General features: G+C 40.7%; 1 protein-coding gene across 7 annotated transcripts in view; it reads right to left on the minus strand.

Annotated features, from left to right (window-relative positions):
* TSPAN18 (tetraspanin 18) overlaps positions 1–17,608 on the minus strand; it is a 162,350-nt gene that overhangs the window by 79,390 nt on the left and 65,352 nt on the right. For all 7 annotated transcript variants that reach the window (XM_082226889.1, XM_082226885.1, XM_082226888.1 and 4 more), the window contains one exon: positions 2,006–2,089. The gene's annotated coding sequence lies outside the window, so the exon portion shown is untranslated. The remainder of the gene's footprint in view (positions 1–2,005; positions 2,090–17,608) is intronic.

Genomic DNA, 17,608 nt, shown 5'->3' on the forward strand with positions numbered 1-17,608 from the left:
CAGCGGTTGTTGATTAAAAGTCTTTATTGAGTTACAGTCTCCATTCTTGAGCTGCTGCGTGCAACCCTACGCCTTATGCTTAGGTCGGCGAAGCTCCTTCTGAGTCTCCGCCCCTTGCGCACCAACTTAATATCCTAGCCCTGCTCCACCTTTTCCGCCTGACAGTTCTCCTCTGGGTCCCTCTGCCCCCCTGGGTCTCTCCCTTCCGGGATTCTTCTGACGCTGACCCCCCTGACTCCCCTGTCTCCTTGCGCTGGGCTTTAGGACCTGGCTCTCTTTCCGGGCTGCCTACTGCGCCACCTTCCTGTGCATTTGAACTTGGCGCGCGCGCCCAACCTTCCACTTTCCGTCTAACCGTCACTTCGCTCCCCGATGAAGGTGTGGCCACTCCTGACTCGTGCCCTCCCTCCTGTTGTGAGCTGCCAGCGCTAGTTCCCAGGCGCTCTTCCTCTTCCCTACTCTCTGGCGGTGACGTAGGTCCCGATCTCCAACTGCTCCCCTCTGAGTCCCCTCTGGCTCTTTCTTCCTGGGGTGTCCCCCTAGTCTCCCCCCTTGCCCTTGCCACTGGTGCTCCTCTTTGTGAATCTTCTGATTCACTGGACAGACTCGGAGATCTCGGGTCGTCGTCGTCACTCATCCTTTCTTCTGCCTCCTCCCCCTCGCTCTCTGTTTCCTCCCTTGCCCTCGCCTCTGCTCCTGAACCCCTGACAGACATAATGGACCTTTCTAAGCTTCTAATGTTGCTTCATTTTTCTGGGGTTAAATGCCTCTCTTGCCAAGTTCCTTTAGCATTCAACTGAAACCAGCATATGAACAGGCACAAATATTTTTTAACAATGTAGAAAAAGATGTGAAAACACTAGCTTTAAAAAGCTAGCTACCATAGATAAAAATGAAAGTGAATGAGATTTTGCTCTCTGCTAAAGATAAAACTGCTCCAGCGTCTCCAGTGAGAGAGCGTCAGAAAATACTCTGTTTAGTGTCTAGTGATATGGCCCTTCCTTCAGGCATTTTAAGGTGGACTTGCATATTAAAAGGACTACAGTTTTAACACTGAACCGTCTATTAAAAATTCTATGCATAAGCATCTGTAGCTTCATGTAAACATCAGATTGAAGCATCTCTCTCTTTCGGATGAAAACAGAAGTGTTAATGTTTCCACACTGGGTGCAAATGCTATGTTTATCTACAGAGAAAGTACACAGCAGAAAACTCCAGGGGAAAACAGGGAACAAATAATGCAGCCACCTTGTGCATGTGAATGAAGACTTCTCATGTAAATGCATCATTACCATAGGAAGAAGCACCAAAAGCAGAGAGAGAGAGAGAAACAGTACAAATGATAAAAAGCAGTATAGATAAATGAAGCTTTACTAATTTCCCTGGAATTTTCCACATTATCTTCAACTGCACTGGATCTTCCTTTAGGATAGGCACAAAACACAATCCAGCAGCAACCCTACATTATCTGATCCATGTACCAAGGATTCGGGGTCATTCGAAGTTCACAGAGTGGTTTACAATGTGGATATGAAGGTGTAGTACAACAAAGCAAGAACTGGAATCCTTCTCTCATCTTGTATTAGTTGCAATTGCAGAAATGCAGGCTTCAAAAAATCTGTCAGATTTATCTTATTAGAATGTGGGATATCCTTTCAAAGCAAAAGAGGCAGAAATCCCCATTGTTTCAAATAAGCCTCTGCAATGCATGGCAGAGGATACCATTAGGTGCTAGTAGTTTGTCTTGAATGGCTTTCATCTTTTTAAACAACTGTTAGAACAATGTAAAGCCCTGTGAACATATAAGAGGCAACGCTTTCCTAGGAAAAGGCAGAGGAAGCATATTGGACAAATACAACAAGACAGTGTATCACAATAGGAAGTACCACTCACCCTATTCCTGACTTAGAGGTGCACCGAGTCACTTCAGGGGAAAATGCAGGGTATAATTAATTAATAAATAATAATAATAAAAATAGGCACACACTCACTTGCCATTCCTTACCTTAGTTTTGTTTAGTGGGGGCTATCAGGCTTGAACAGGAGGCTGTAACACCAGCAACCTACAGCAACATGTGCATTCAGTGACCTGTGGGAAGTAGAAAGAGAATACATTAGAATGCCCCAAAGCCAGAAGAATATTAGGTCTTCCCAGTTCAACATCTTCCTCTTCTAGTGCAGTTTGCTGGTAACGTTAAACTATGGTTTGATTAGACGAGGAAGTAACATAAAGAACAACGTATAAAGGGGGAAGGAAGTGAAGAAGGAAGGAAGTGGATAGTTCTTAATCCTCCAAATCATACTTTGGAGATTGTCTGAATAAAGGAACAGATACAACACCAGCATGCAATTTGATGAAGCCAATGCCAGGGACCCAGGAGAGTCCACCGCTGTGAACTGAGGGAACCCTTTTAACTATTTTTGCCTGCACATCTCCCAGAAACAACCATCAACAAGAAAACTGTCCTTGGGAGGGGCTGAAAGCAGTGCTATTTTTCTAGAAAAAGAGGTGTCGGAACTGAGTTCCTAAGAGTTCACCCAGAAAAAAGTCCTGCCTAAAAGGATGGTTTTCTCACTCACTCTCAGCATTAGGTAGCAAGGGAAAGATGTGAGACACTCTCCTCAAAATATTCATTTGGTGGTGGGGGGGGGGAGAGTGAATTCAGTGACAGTGGGCATTTTTCCTTTCCATTAAGAAGGAACAATGTGTTTTTTATATAAAACTGTCCATAGTCTGTCACTCTTTTAACTGATGCACCACTGTAATTAGGGTCACTAATGGAATTTTCTGAATAGCAAAGGCAAGCACTCAGAGGAGAAAGTTTATGTTATGTACCATATATTATATTCTGAATAGTATAGTAGTCAGAAGTTGTAAAAGTGAGTTTTCACAGCCTTTGTTGTTGTTTAGTCGTGTCCGACTCTTCGTGACCCCATGGACCAGAGCACGCCAGGCACTTCTGTCTTCCACTGCCTCCCGCAGTTTGGTCAAACTCATGCTGGTAGCTTCGAGAACACTGTCCAACCATCTTGTCCTCTGTCGTCCCCTTCTCCTTGTGCCCTCCATCTTTCCCAACATCAGGGTCTTTTCCAGGGAGTCTTCTCTTCTCATGAGGTGGCCAAAGTATTGGAGCTTCAGCTTCACAATCTGTCCTTCCAGTGAGCACTCAGGGCTGATTTCCTTAAGAATGGATACGTTTGATCTTCTTGCAGTCCATGGGACTCTCAAGAGTCTCCTCCAGCACCATAATTCAAAAGCATCAATTATTCGGCGATCAGCCTTCTTGATGGTCCAGCTCTCACTTCTATACATCACTACTGGGAAAACCATGGCTTTAACTATACGGACCTTTGTTGGCAAGGTGGTGTCTCTGCTTTTTAAGATGCTGTCTAGGTTTGCCATCGCCTTTCTCCCAAGGAGCAGGCGTCTTTTAATTTTGTGACTGCTGTCACTATCTGCAGTGATCATGGAGCCCCAAAAAGTAAAATCCCTCACTGCCTCCATTTCTTCCCCTTCTATTTGCCAGGAGGTGATGGGACCAGTGGCCATGATCTTCGTTTTTTTGATGTTGAGCTTCAGACCATATTTTGCGCTCTCCTCTTTCACCCTCATTAAAAGGTTCTTTAATTCCTCCTCGCTTTCTGCCATCAAGGTGGTGTCATCTGCATATCTGAGGTTGTTGATATTTCTTCCGGCAATCTTAATTCTGGTTTGGGATTCATCCAGCCCAGCCTTTTGCATGATGAATTCTGCATATAAGTTAAATAAGCAGGGAGACAATATACAGCCTTGCCGTACTCCTTTCCCAATTTTGAACCAATCAGTCATTCCATATCCAGTTCTAACTGTACAGTGGTGCCCCGCAAGACGAATGCCTCGCAAGACGGAAAACTCGCTAGACGAAAGAGTTTTCCGTTTTGGAGGTGCTTCGCAAAACGAATCTCCTATGGGCTTGCTTCGAAAGACGACAATGTCTTGCCAGTTCCTGCTGGTTTTTTCCCCTCCCCCCTTTTTTCTAAGCCGCTAAGCTGTTTATCAGCTGATCCGATCAGCAGATAAGCCGCTAAAAGCCTCTAAAAGCCTCTAATAGCGCTAATAGCGCTAATCCGCTAATCCTTCAATGGGCTTGCTTCGCAAGACGAAAAAAACCGCTAGACGAAGAGAATCACAGAACGGATTCTTTTTGTCTTGCAAGGCACCACTGTAGCTTCTTGTCCCACATAGAGATTTCTCAGGAGACAGGTGAGGTGATCAGGCACCCCCATTTCTTTAAGAACTTGCCATAATTTGCTGTGGTCGAAACAGTCAAAGGCTTTTGCATAGTCAATGAAGCAGAAGTAGATGTCTTTCTGGAACTCTCTAGCTTTCTCCATAACCCAGCACATGTTTGCAATTTGGTCTCTGGTTCCTCTGCCTCTTCTAAATCCAGCTTGCACTTCTGGGAGTTCTCTGTCCACATACTGCTTGAGCCTTCCTTGTAGAATTTTAAGCATAACCTTGCTAGCGTGTGAAATGAGTGCAATTGTGCAGTAGTTGGAGCATTCTTTGGCACTGCCCTTTTTTGGGACTGGGATGTAGACTGATCTTCTCCAATCCTCTGGCCACTGCTGAGTTTTCCAAACTTGCTGGCATATTGAGTGTAGCACCTTAACAGCATCATCTTTTAAAATTTTAAATAGTTCAGCTGGAATACCATCACTTCCACTGGCCTTGTTATTTGCAGTGCTTTCTAAGGCCCATTTAACTTCACTCTCCAGGATGTCTGGCTCAAGGTCAGCAACCACACTACCTGGGGTATACGAGCCATCCATATCTTTCTGGTATAATTCCTCTGTGTATTATTGCCACCTCTTCTTGATGTCTTCTGCTTCTGTTAGGTCCTTACCTCTTTTGTCCTTTATTATGGTAATCTTTGTACGAAATGTTCCTTTCATATCTCCAATTTTCTTGAACAGATCTCTGGTTCTTCCCATTCTGTTGTTTTCCTCTATTTTTTTGCATTGCTCGTTTAAGAAGGCCTTCTTGTCTCTCCTTGCTATTTTTTGGAAATCTGCATTCAATTTCCTGTATCTTTCACGATCTCCCTCGCATTTTGCTTGCCTTCTCTCCCCCGCTATTTGTAAGGCCTTGTTGGACAGCCACTTTGCTTTCTTGCATTTCCTTTTCATTGGGATGGTTTTCGTTGCTGCCTCCTGTATAATGTTGCGAGCCTCCACCCATAGTTCTGCAGGCACTCTGTCCAACAAATCTAAATCCTTAAACCTGTTCCTCACTTCCACTGTATATTCATAAGGGATTTGATTTAGATTGTATCTTACCAGCCCAGTGGTTTTTCCTACTTTCTTCAGTTTAAGTTTGAATTTTGCTATAAGAAGCTGATGATCTGAGCCACAGTCAGCTCCAGGTCTTGTTTTTGCTGACTGTATAGAGCTTCTCCATCTTTGGCTGCAGAGAATATAATCAATCTGATTTCGATGTTGCCCATCTGGGGATGTCCATGTGTAGAGTCGTCTCTTGTGTTGTTGGAAAAGCATGTTTGTGATGACCAGCTTGTTCTCTTGACAGAACTCTATTAGCCTTTGCCCTGCTTTGTTTTGATCTCCAAGGCCAAACTTGCCAGTTGTTCCTTTTATCTCTTGATTTCCTACTTTAGCATTCCAATCCCCTATAATGAGAAGAACATCCTTCTTTGTTGTCATTTCTTGTAAGTCTTCCTAGAATTGGTCAATTTCAGTTTCTTCAGCACCAGTAGTTGGTGCATAAACTTGGATTGCTGTGATGTTAAAAGGTTTGCCTTGGATTCGTATCGAGATCATTCTATCATTTTTGAGATTGCATCCCATTACACCTTTCGCCACTCTTTTGTTGACTATGAGGGCCACTCCATTTCTTTTACGGGTTTCTTGTCCACAGTAGTTCACAGCCTTTAATACTGGCCAATAAATCATTGCTCACTTCTCTATTTTCATGAGTTTTGTTCCGCCCATTTCCAAGAGTGTGGGTGTTATTCCTATCTTGGATTCTCCCAAGGAAAAAATTCAGGACTGGGAGTCTGGTCTACCCAGACATTTCCTTGTTCCTCTTACCTCTATTGGATTAGAATCTAGGAAGCTCTCACAGTCAGTCATTCACATCTATATTCACATGGGTGTGTGTGTGATGCCACCTTAACCCTCCACAGGGCAAAAAACTAAGTGTGTGTATAAATAATTACTGAACATGTGGTATTTTTAAAAAAACAACAACAACAACAACAACAGGTGTCATGGGTTGAAGAAGTAGACACCAAGTCTACAGCACTCTTAGGCCTGTGACACCTAGTGTGATTCAGAATTTATCCTCCAGGTTGTCATGCATCTGAACTCCAGCTGTATGCTACAGATGAGGTGACACAAAACAAAAGCAGCCATTGTCCATTTGCACATCCTCATTCATTAACAATAACTGTGGTCCCATACTCTCCTAGATACTACTGAAGAATATATTGGGGGTTTTTCTACAATATTCCAATCAGGATGACAACCAAACTCTTAGCACAGCATTTGTGTCTATAAATGCAGTCACATGCAAGCTCCCTGTGAAATAATCTGGATAGGGTAATTGTCACATCGTCCAAGCTGCTGAGGCCAATGGGCTGAGTACTAGATAGAGAGGATTTAAACTCATTTGGATCACTTACTATGTTCTTTGTCTCAGTACCTTGTTGATGAGAAGAAACATTTCTCATTCTAATATGTTTTCTAAGCACTCCTTCCCATGTGTCTCACATGCCTCCTAAAATGATATTCATAGTCATATGAACCGAGTTAGCCAGGCATAGGCATAGAAGAAAAAATGAGCTTGTGTGTAGTATGGAGGAGGGAAAAGGAAGAGATTCTGGCTGTATGTATACAAAGAGACAACAATAGAATGGAATGAGATTAACACTTAAATTGAGCTTCTTGTGAGTCATAAGCAGCAATAAAGAAATGTAAAAATGACGATGAACTGGTTCATTTTACATCAGCCACAGTGTACATACATCTCAGTAGATCAAATGAAGCTAAATACAGCTACAGATACAGCACTAATTTGACAGGCTCTGAGATAAGCCCACTAGGAATAATAATTTCAGCTTTGGGTGCTTTAAAATAGCAGAATGCTTGCTGTTCGATATGTTTATTTACAGACGTAGCTTACTAGTTCTATGAAAGGTGAAGGCATACATGAGAGGTTTGACCTGACAAACTGTGTGGAACAGACAGCAGGGATGCCATTCCAGATTTCAGGGGTGAGGGGAGGAAATCAGTAGGTGACTAAAAAAATTTTTAAGTCCACAAAGCATGATGATTGTGGGATGCCTGCCTAATATATAGACACGGTTAGTTATTTAAAGTCAAGGTAGCTGCTTCTGAGGGATAACAACGGGTAAAACCTTCAATGTTGGTGAGGGATCAGGTTAAGGAGTCCTGAAGCCACTGCTGATGAGGAATACTCCAGAATGTATTTTGTATAGTTAAGTTTTTACCTTTATCTTCAGTACATTGTATTTTATTTTATTGCTATGGCTAGAGGCTGATGCAAATAAAGATGAACACTACTACCAAAAAGTTGTTCAAGAGTATATTCTATCCCTAGAGAAAATGGGGGACACCCCGCCCCCAATTTCTCTACTCACTAACAGGATGAAGAATTTTGAGATGCTATTTGCACACAGATTCATCACATACCAGTACTTGACAGGTATGCCTGTTTCACATTTGCGAAACAAAGGCTTCATATTTACTGAATGAAGTATTCATATTTATGGCAGTGAAGTAATTTACTTCAGCAGCTGCTCAGCTGAGACATTGCAGTCAAACCATGATTTTGCTGTCAGGAAAGTGATCATGGCTTACATGCAACGTCTCCCCCTCCACACATGTGAAACTTCCCTCCTTCACTTTCTGGTGTAGAGTAACTACAGTGATCAGAAACCCACTTTAAACTAGTCTTATTCACACATTACACAGAGCATAACAGGAGCTATTTTGGAGTTACAGTGATTCTGCCGCTGTCCACATCACAATTTCTGGAAATGTCTGAAGAGAAAGCCCAGCATTCAGCCTCCAGCTTACATGCACGATCAGCAGAACTGCACAACTGGGTGTCCCAATCATGTGGAGGCTGTTACATGCAAGTAACACGTGACTAGGGCTGTGTTCCTTTTTTCCACTTTGTAGTCACACTATGATTGGAAGCAGTCATAATTTTCCTGAGTCTAATATACTGGCAAACCATCATCACCATGAACTATGCCAGCATCTAACATTTCACAGCCTAAACATGAAGCATTTCATAAACCAGTAATTTGCATACTAGTAAACTCATATGATCCTGTTTCCATAGGGAAAATAATATTTGGGAGACATTTTCCCATTATGACCGATCCCATGATAACACACTTTTTTTAGATTTGTGGGTGAGGCTTGCTCAGAGCTTATATGGTCGTATGGAGAATTTGGTGGCATTCAAGTAAAAAAAGGGGGGACCTTAAGACTTTTAAAGTTAATGGTCTGTGTTTGACCAGCCAGGTAAATTCCATTGGAAAGCAGCTTCTAGTACTGGGTAGACAAATCTGTGCACATAGTAAGGACAAAGGTACCACACCTTTTACACAACTAAAGGTGAAGGCACTGCAGTCTTCTTAGGAAAAGCACACGTTCTTTAAACCTGTGATATAAATCTCAATAAAGTCTCCTGAACAAAAGTCAAACACAGTTCTGTGTCCATAAAGGGAGACCTTCTTTAACAAGAGAAGAGGATTATAATTAAGTAGCTAATGGATTATCTTTCTATCAGGCTAGTAATGAGGAATAAAAGAAGTCACACACAGACTAGAAGCAGAACAATTTGCAGTGGTCAAGGATGATGGGAGATCCTATCCAATAACATCAGGGACAGGCAACAGATTAGCTACCCTTTCTCAAGAGCCTAAAACAGAGTACTTGTGAGAATCATTCACAACAAATGGGAAGTGCTCCCATGTCATAGAGCTTAAGACAGACACAAATAAAACAATATGAAACGCTGGACAGTCTTTGGGGATGCTCATTATTTGTATCCATTTTGGTCTAACTTCAGGTCTGGTTATGATTTGGAAATGGCCTTGACCACCCTGGTGGCTGACATATAAAAGAGAATATGCTGCCCTTTTTGTTCTCCTCCTGGTTTTTATGCTTTGTAGACTGCTTAGAAATCATCTTAACTTAAAGAGATATATAAATTAATAAATGGTGGTGGTGGTGGTGATAAAAGACAATGAGAGGACATACCCCACAGGCTGCGACTCAGAGCAACAGAGAATAAGGCTTTCTTCTGAGGAAACTGGTCTAAACATATAAACTATTATTCTTATTATATTTATTTATATCCTACCCTTTTCCCTGACAGGGACTCAAGGCAGCTTACAGCTAGATAAAGTACAACTAATCAATGCAAGGTATCAGATACCAAGACTTGATCAGTTGTCAACAGTCTACATAGTGAAAATGAAAGGAGTTCTAAACACAGCAATTAGGGAACAATATATGTAACTCAATGCCCAGCTGGGACAGAACAGGAATACTTGCCATTTCTCCGTCAATGATATACCTCCACAAACCCAAAGAGGCCTCATTCTGTCAAGAAGAGTCAGAGCATGAGCGAGTCTAAGCAATTCCTCAATAAAGATGAGCAACTCCATGAAGAATCTTCTCTTTCTCCCACTCCCCTTTCTCTGCCCAATATTTCCTTTAGAAATTCTATTAGATATGCATCACGGTCTATATAATTAATTAGAAAGGCTCAAAAGTCCAATCACAAATTCTTTGAAAAGGGCAGATATGAAAGATTCTCATCTTCCAAGCAGAAGGCTCCCAGGAGAATCCATTTTCTTCATGTCACATCAACAAGAGTGTGTATGACAAGCACTTCCAACATTCAATGCAGTGCTTGATACACTTAATTGCAGGACATTAATGCTGACCTGACCAATTAAAACTGTGTTGTGGCTCATGTCTTCCTGAAGCAGATGTTTCATATATTACCTGCATGTTATCAATCAACACAGTTAATACTCCTACCATATGAGATAATTATTTTGCAATTACATTGAAACAAATGTTATTTCTTGCAAAAGGTTCCACTAATTATCCATGCTTGCCAAAGGGTAGGGATAATGGGATATTTTTCTTCGATTGCTGCCTCTCATTAATCCTAACACCCTCCTGGCCCCAAAGATGGAATGGAGGAGGGGAGAGATTGACAGCACTTCCAGAGTGATAGAATTATGCTATCTGAAGATGCAGGTTCCATAACAGAGTCTCTGTATAATGAATGGCAAAGTTCCAAATCACTTTGCATTGCTTTTCCTTAGACCAGCATTGCTGCTGCTCCCATTCCCATCCCCACCTCCCGCCAGTCTAAGCTATATAAACAGCAAACACAATTGTCTCCATATAAACCTTTCATTTTTGATGAAATTTCCTTTTGCTTGTCTGGGAAGCCAAGGATTATCATAATATTAGTATGCAATGGCTGTGGCTGTAAATTTTAATTGGCTAAACTAGTAGATTAACTAACCTTTAGCTGATTAATTGGTAGAGGCTAATTTTAATTGGAAGGACTGTGAGTTAAGATCACACTTATTATTCTAGTGCAGGCCTAGAACTATTTAGGTTCTTAAAAAACATTTTAAAAAATACTTCAGCATTTTTATACGAAAATCCAACCCATGGAAATTTGACCTGGAGGAAATGTTTTGAGGCTATTTTGGTTCTTCTGTGCTACTGTCATGAGGAATGAGAATAAAAAAAGTATGATATATGATATTTCTTTCCAACTGGACACTATTTTTTTAAAAAAAATCATCTCACCTGCTGAATAAACCTATGCTGATATGTATATTTGCTCACATTCAAAACCAATTAATTGACTAACTCAATTCCAAATGATTAATCATCAGTAACAAATGGTAGATCAGTGAACAGCATAAACTGGGTGTGGGAAACATTTATCCCTCCAGATGTTGCTGAAGTACAACTCTCATCATCTTTGGCCATTATCTTTGCTAAGGCTAATGGCAAGTGTAGTTCAGCAATACCTGGACTGCCAAAGCTTCCCCCGTCCTGCCCAAAACATTTTCTATACATCTCCTTCCTTTTTTGCTTTCATTGTCTCAGACAAGTGCAAAGAATTCCTTCAAATCATAAGGAATAGCAAAGGAAACCTCACATTTAAGTGACATCACTCAATACATTTCCAATACCCAATTGTTGTATAGTCTTAATTTTTCAATGTTCTCCACCTCTTTTTTGTTCCCACACTCACATGTATCCTCTGAGATTATTTCAGGTTTCTAACCGTGTACAGATAAAGTATGCATTTTGATCTTGTACAACCAACTCTTCCTGACTTTGACAACACCTGCAAATTGCAATTCCAAGCTCTGTGCTTAAAATCTCTGCTGAAGTTTGTGCAAATTACAGCAATAGATTGGGTATCGAATGAAGCTACATTTGGAAAGGGCCTTAAAAACTGCGCCCACATAGTATGCCTTGTGGATTTCTGGACTGATGTGTGAATACTTAAGAAGAGAGTTTACTTTAACAGAGCTTTAAATTGTACAACTTCGATAGAACAATAAGCATTTTTTCAACATCTTAGAAACCTTTACAAAAAATATCCAGCCTGCGAATTTGCTTCTTCAGTAGCTGAAAAGGCATGAAAGTGAAAAATGAACTGGTATGCAAGCAGGAGGGCTTTCTAAACTTGTGGCTCCTGATTCACTTTGTCTCAAATGCAAAGTTCAGTCTAGGGAGTACATATCCCTGATCCCCATCTCCTACATATTACTTTTTCAGTAAACAATCTCCAGTTTTCAACCACAAGGAATATATCCCTAAAATGTAATTATTTTACTTTAAAATAAAAGAATACTAATTTTGAAAGACTTAGCAATGATATTTGAAGAAGAGCTAATCACAAGTGAGCCTACAGAAATCAGTAAGCATTTCTGAAGAAGCATTGAGAGCTGTCCTAAAATCCCCTAGAAATGAAGAGTCAAAGCTGGTGAAATTAAATTCCAATCACTTGGATGCAATCTATACACTCGTGACCACAATAAACACAGCTATTGCATATTGTGTGTCTTGGCATTATCATCGAGTTCCAGGCATCTAGGACTTGGCTCACTGCCACCACAAAAGGGTTCACAGCTTCAGGCTAATGAATTATGTGGTCAGTGCACAAAATGTGAATGCCAAGTAGAAAGGGAAACCATTTCCAAAGGCACCATGTAAGATAAATATTCCTGTTTCATTCCATGAAAAAACCTCAACTGTACCAATTTTTTCCTATTCCATCTGCTTACATCTTAACTATGGATTCCAATGGTAGTTTGCAAATCAGATTCCCGCCCCCCAAAGAAGCTATAAATTCCTGAGGTTTCTTGTGTGTTTTCTTACTTTTTACTTGCAATGGTAACAACACATCATCTCACACCAAATCTTGCTTTTGCTCACTGCATATCTATCAATTAAAACTTCTCACGAGGCTGTTACAATTCAGACTGAATAAATCGGTTTTCCTAATTTTGCTCAAAATGCTAATTTTCAAAGCAACTATATTTTCTGCTAAAAACAATATATGTACTTAGGCTGTGGCTTTGTGAGTCCTGTGCAGCTGTTCATAACAAACAATACTTGCCTTTGCATTTGAAAACAATCCAATTTTTCTGTTGACATTACTATTATGTCATCCATCTTTTGCCTTGTTGGGAGTTTTTTGTTAAAATACTTTCAGTATCTAACATAATGATTGATGTCAATACCCTGCTTTCTCCCCACACCCTGACATTCTAAGATTCATGATGGAAGGGGGGAAACTTAACAGTGTGATCCTATAAAAGTCTGCTCCACAGTAAAACTCATTGGTTTTAATGGAGCCCACTCCTAGATATGTACAGGATCACAACTTCAATCCTATTTTGATTATAGCCTAAAAGCTCAAAATCTTTTATACATATTCAGCTGATTCGCACTTCATGCTAAGCCAAACCATGTAAACCCAAGAGCAAACCTTGGCTACAGTTTGTGGTTTGCCTAGAGTGAGGCAAACCGTGAGCCTGGATTTGGACAACACCCTGTGCCAAACTATGGCTCAAGCTCACAGTAGCAAAAGGACTGGAGGAGGAAAGCAGTGGTCAGAATCTTGTGATAAACCGTAGTTTGATTTAGTGAACCACCTTATTGTAAAATGTAACAAAATAATGAAGAAAATACTAAGAAATCCACATATGATCAGATCATAAATCAGTCCTGTCTACTCTGAATGGCAGAAGCACTCCATGACACTCCCGTTGTACCTAGAAAAGGTGCCAGAGATTGCATGATGTATCATGGGGAGTGCCTAGAATCAATTGTGCAGCTCCAAAGGCACAGTGTGGTTCCTGACAGCACTGCTTCTGCAAGCCATGTTCTTCCAAGCGTTTGCCTCCTGCATTTGGTGATCTTCCTCTTCCCTAGAGGCATCCCCCATGTGCCACTCTTCCAGGACAGTCTGTTCTGCTCTGTCCAGAAATTCTGCATGTTTCCTAATGACTCAAAGTGTGGATAAGCCAAGGTGTTGTATTTTTCTTCCAAAAAGTCAACCAGCTTACCCTTGCTGCAGGTATAGCGTTGCACACCCTCAGGCAGGGAAACATACATGGCATCGGTGTTGCTGTAGCTCCCTTGTCATTCATCTCCCCTGGTCCTATGTACATGGTGACACAGCACTCTGGGCCTCCCCCTCAAATGCCCCTGCTCAATACCCCTCACAAACACCCCTGTTCATGAGCTCCTGGAGTACTACTGCTAGGAGTAGTGCAATGGACATCCCTGCTAATCTTCACTATATGAACTAGTTCATAAAAAAGCTGATGATCTCTTGCCAAAGATGGTAATAACTTAAGCCAATGGTTCCCAAACCCCTTCCCCCACAGCCCAACTACTTGAAAATTGCTGAAGGTCTTGGTGAACAACTCAATGGTTATTCTGCCTGTTGTAGCAATAGTACTGCACTGTGCTGGGTGTGGCATGATTTTTAATTGTATTTTTGCACACACCATCTGGATGTTGGTTGTGAACCACTATTGGTCCGCAGACCACCATTAGGGAACTCCTGACTTAAGACGACTATGAAGAAATTCATTTATTTATGCTGGTGAAGTTGATATAGCCAGGAGAAAAACACTGAATATTCTGATGTTTTCCTGCTTGTAGGTCTACAATTCCTGCATAAAATGAAACACAAAATATGTTTAATGGCAAATTAAGTTAAGAAGCTTCTAATGTTATGTAGTACCAAGATTCTTAAATCATTGCAATCACAATGGACTTGCAGGACAAGAGACAAACCTCGATATACATGAATGAGGTGGCACTTCCCATTTCAGGGGCTTAGGCCTAGAGCTACTTTTGGCATGATGGTAGCTGTGCTATCAATGCTGGTACTGTTAATTTATCTGAAATGGCAGCAATTGGCTCAAAGGTCAGCACTCTGAATGTAAGGTTTTGTGTTAAACACTACTTTTGGAAGTACGCTGAAAGGAATTTTTTTTCTTCACATTTTGCTAAAGTATCCTGTTCTAGACATCCTGTTGCTAAATGCCAAAAAGAATGGCAAAACACCAATTTTCCTCCAGACTGAATGTTTTTAGTTTCTCAAGGAAGAAGCTGGAGTTACTTCAAGGGGAACTGTAACCTCATTGGCTTGGATTTGTTTGGTTCATGAACTTCTTTGTTTTCATAATCATGCAGCCTTGTGAGTGATTCCTGTGCTTTGTTTTTATCCAGAAAGCTTTATATTCCCCGACTTGACTGAAATTACAAGTTTCCTGCTACACAGGGGATCTGCTCACTCGACAGATCTATCTCAGATCTGCCGAGTAAACAACATGGGCTTAATTTATGAGAGCAAGGAAAAAATGGTGGTCTGTTTCCTTTCAAGATTCATCAGCACAATAATCTACCAATGAGGAAGATCCATTCCAGTTTCCTGTTTAAAGGATCCATCCATCCTGCGCATGGACATTTTATCTTTAAATTTTTGAGATTAATTAGGTTTATATGAAACTTGTTGGGGGGTTGGGAGAAAACCTAGACATAGTAACCTTACATAATATTTTTAAAGCAAAGTTAAGCAACAGCAACTTTTTGTTAGATCTGGTATGTAATCTTAAGTGTAATATTGCTTTCAGAGGTAACGTAATAGCCATGAAGAACCAGGCAGGAAACCTTACCCTAAGTTGCTTAAAACAACCACAACCACTGATTATTTATTTCCTTCCCATGGATTACACCCTCCTCTTAACCTGTACCAACTAGTGGGGGGGAAATGTTTTGGGAAGGATGGGTTACATAGTTCTTCACAAGGATCTAAGTTTGGGATAATGAAGTGAGCAAATGAGACTAATGCTTCTGGAATTGAAAGAAAGGAGAAATAATTGAAAAGGACCAGGGAGAGTCTGCAAATACTGCACTGTGAATGAAGATCCCAGTGGATTGGAAAGGGTTCTCACATGGCCACACTAGTTAAGAGTAATCATATTACACTGTGTGCTTAGCTGCACATTTGGGATAGATTTCTCTCTTCCTGTTGGGGTCACCAATCAAAGGTGACTCAGACAATGGTCGTCTCCTTTGAGGTTTTATTTAAATAGAAATCTTCAGGACAGAAGAGGGACATCATCTCACAGATGACTTCCCACACTTGTAGAACAGGATTAGAAGATTCAAGGAGACACAATTAAGCTGTTTTTCCTTCACAGCAAGAGAAATTGTTTTGCGTTTCCTTCTTTGTAACTTTTATTCTTTCCTTCACTCTGGATTTGCAACCCATCTACTATATAATATTTAGCTGCAAACTTTCCACTGAATCCATCTTGAAAACTTTCTAAAAAGGCTGTCTCGCCAGTCCCAAGGGTACTGTCAGAAGAACATTTTCAGACTCCCTGAAACCATGTGTTGTTTCCTTCTGAAAGTGTTCCAGCCATAGCTTACCCAGAAAGGCAAGTGTGCTGTTTAGTTTCTCAAGTAGCATTCTTACACAGATGGTAAAATAAAGCAAAAAGAATTGCCATAATTTCATCAAGACCACAAATAATGGGCCACCATACAAGAGATGTTTAAGTTCTGAAGATCTTGCAACACATGACAACTGAATGTTTAGCAAATTATCTGGTGTGTCGAGTTTCTTTGCATGCTGTATCTCACAATGCACCTTCACTTTCCAAAACCATGACAAGCAAATGCCACTCATCTTTAGTGAAGAGTTGAGAAAATGAACCCCAAAGTAACCTCTTGCTATCTTTCCTCCATATTCTCCCACATTTGAGGGGTGAATCCACACCCAGGACCCTTGAATATATATATTGAACATTTAAGGATTTGCAGGTACTGTAGAGCTGACATTTAGTTCCCCTTGATCTATTCTTTAAATTGTAGCCACACACAAAAAACTTGTTAGTAATGCACAAGTTATAGGGATATGCTGGAAGTAAGCTGAAAATGTTTGTACCAAGCACCTAATTCAAAACTTTAAATGACTTCAAGATTAATCTAGACTACCTACTGTACCTCAAATATTGCTGTCTTACCAACACTCTAAGGCTCCAATCTTAGGATTCTATTTCTACCAAATACACCAGCATTTCTTTCAGCGACACCTTTATTTTGTCCATATTGTTACCACATGTCCTTGTTTACTTGTGCATAAAACTGCACACATACACTCAAGGAACACATGCTGGGACTTCTTATCTAGAGTCACAGCATGCCACAGCAAAACATTCTGTTTTCAGGAGAAGCAATGAGAAAACAAGCCAGAGTTTATTCAATACTTGTATGGGTGTTTTATTACAAAAATAGGCAGTGTAAACAACATGTTGGACTGGCAATTATTTGGTTAAAGCTATAGACATAGGAAGGAAATGGGGAAACTAGGCAAGAAGGAACTCTTATTCAGGGGGTATTCTGTAAACTACGAGATTGCCCTTTGCACCAGGACTGAATGGGTTATTCCTTAGGACTTTCATTGGCTAGGTTTAAACAAGAAGTTGTGGTTCTTTTTTCTGCAAACATCCAAGGAAACAGCTGATATGAAGGAGGAGCCCAGACACAGCTAAGTCCCTTGGTTCTCCTTGAGCCCCATATAGTATGGAACTTTGGGTTAAGGTCACAAGTTCACCTGGAGTCCTAGCCAAAATGGGAACAAAAATTAAAAGTTGGTAGGGAAGGAATAGTGAAATAGATTTAGAAACGAATTCCTCTCATTCCCAGATGACTCTGCACAGTGGAAATTTGAAGATGCTGGAACAATTCTTTCTGTTAATCTAACTCCCAGTTGGCCTCTTTAAGGAAGCAAAATGAATAATGAAAACATATAAGCTGCTTTCATTAGTGACTTTGAGCTCTCACTTCCTGCCTGATCTTTAAACATCAAAACTGAGCCCCTTTACCCCTCCCTTGTGCAGAGTGATTGGTGCTTCTGTACAACTCCCCAAAGATATAAAGAGGCACCTAATGCATTTATTACGTCATGGTCACTATCATACATTCTTTTCAAAAT

The sequence above is a fragment of the Podarcis vaucheri genome (genome assembly GCF_965113315.1).
Source record: "Podarcis vaucheri genome assembly, chromosome: 1".
Lineage (NCBI taxonomy): Eukaryota > Metazoa > Chordata > Lepidosauria > Squamata > Lacertidae > Podarcis > Podarcis vaucheri.